This window comes from Pygoscelis adeliae, unplaced genomic scaffold (genome assembly GCF_000699105.1).
Source record: "Pygoscelis adeliae isolate BGI_AS28 unplaced genomic scaffold, ASM69910v1 Scaffold130, whole genome shotgun sequence".
Taxonomy (NCBI): Eukaryota; Metazoa; Chordata; class Aves; order Sphenisciformes; family Spheniscidae; genus Pygoscelis; species Pygoscelis adeliae.
This window is the reverse complement of record NW_008824031.1, coordinates 4,461,383-4,463,012: the sequence shown is the minus strand read 5'-3', so window position 1 is coordinate 4,463,012 and position 1,630 is coordinate 4,461,383. Positions and strand designations below refer to the sequence as shown.

Sequence of the window (1,630 nt, the reverse complement as noted above, 5' to 3'; positions counted from 1 at the left end):
TTTAAACAAGCCGCTTATACTATTTTCATATTGAATGTCTCCCACAGCCTATTTAATGGGAAAATTCAGTACATAGATTTGCCCTTCATCTAAATTTAGTTTAGCACACATGACTGTAACTGTATCCTTCAACGAGTATCTTTGGGTCCCTGGAGGTAAGAGTTGTACGTTGCTTCTCCGGATCTAGGGGCCATTAAAAACAAAGTTGGCTTCAGAAGTTGACTTTATAAGTGGGCATAGATGAGATGATAGACAAAGCATAAAGGTACTATGGACACTAGGCTGTGTTAACCTGTAAAAATTAGAAAATGTTTATAGAGAAAAGGTGTTGAATACTGAAATGATTTGAATTTTCTCTGGCGCTAATGTTATAATTTTATTGCATGCAGATCTTTACTGTTCCGCTTATTCTTTTAAAAACTGATAAAGAAATTTTCTATGAAAAGGAAAGGTGGAAATTCCTTCTGTTTTGAAATACCATTTTAAAGGTATTCTGTAATAACAGGTGCAACAAGATGTTCCTGGGAGTCTGTGAGGCATGGGAGTAGTAAATGTAGTTTTCCTTTGATCATTAGGAAATATCTTCATATTCAAAGGCCTTTAGACACTCTTGGTTTGTGGGTATTTTTTGTGTCTGTGTGAGCTTTTATACATGCCAGTTCTGCCTTGACTGTACTGGGGAGATACATTCATTTATGCGGGTCTTAAATTTTATATTAGTACACACTATTTTTATTCCTGAAAACAGACGCAAAGAGTAGGAATCCAAGAATTCAATTTAGAAGCAAAATCTGTTGCATGTGCATGTGATTCTGACATGTTACATGCACATTAAACACACAATATATTGCTGCACAATGTATAGCACAGACAAGTACTGCAAGTCCCATATGGCATTACCAGGCACACAAAAATGAAATCACCCCAAAATCTAATCCTTTCTTCAAAAGCTGTGTGCCTCTGTTTCTGTGAAGCGGTTGTCATGGAGAGTACAAAAAGCATTCTGACACTTTATTTTTAGCAGCTTTAAAAATTACTACAGAAAAATTACATGTGAGTTAAATGTGCCACATGTACTTTGTTCTCAACATGCTGGGACATGCCATGTGACTGGAGTCACCTTCTGTCCTTTAATGTTTATCTGAACGGAAACTAGCCACATCCATGGCCACTAGAACAATAATTGGCAATTAATGCCAAAAGTGTTTCCCATCGTCTAAAACATGTTTTTGCATCAAAAGCATCACTTTACATATCTGTCAGAAGAGTAAGGGGAAAGGTGATCAAAGGAAGAAATGCTGGCAAGACAAAAAGGTGTTCTCCCCATGTAGGATTCTTCAGTTTAACACTGTCTCTACTTATTAGATATAATATTAAGGATTTGTTTCACAGTTCTTTTTTTTAAAATTCATAATTTAACCTTTACTTTCATTAGTGATGCTACACAACTAAAGGCAGAATTTTGTCTGTGAATCGACCTCAAGTATGAAGAAGTGGTACTGTTATTTGAGGCTTCTGGACCATCCTCTGATGTTCAGAGTAGTTCAAAATAATTCTTGGAAGAAGAGTATTCAGTACTCCAGTCCAGTCTAAGCTAATAATAATAACCCCCCCCCCCCCTTTTTATACA

At 36.2% G+C, this 1,630-nt stretch overlaps 1 protein-coding gene across 1 annotated transcript in view; it reads right to left on the bottom strand.

Annotated features, from left to right (window-relative positions):
• The window catches only part of BEGAIN (brain-enriched guanylate kinase-associated), a 117,270-nt gene that overhangs the window by 5,346 nt on the left and 110,294 nt on the right, over positions 1-1,630 (bottom strand). The window lies entirely within an intron of this gene.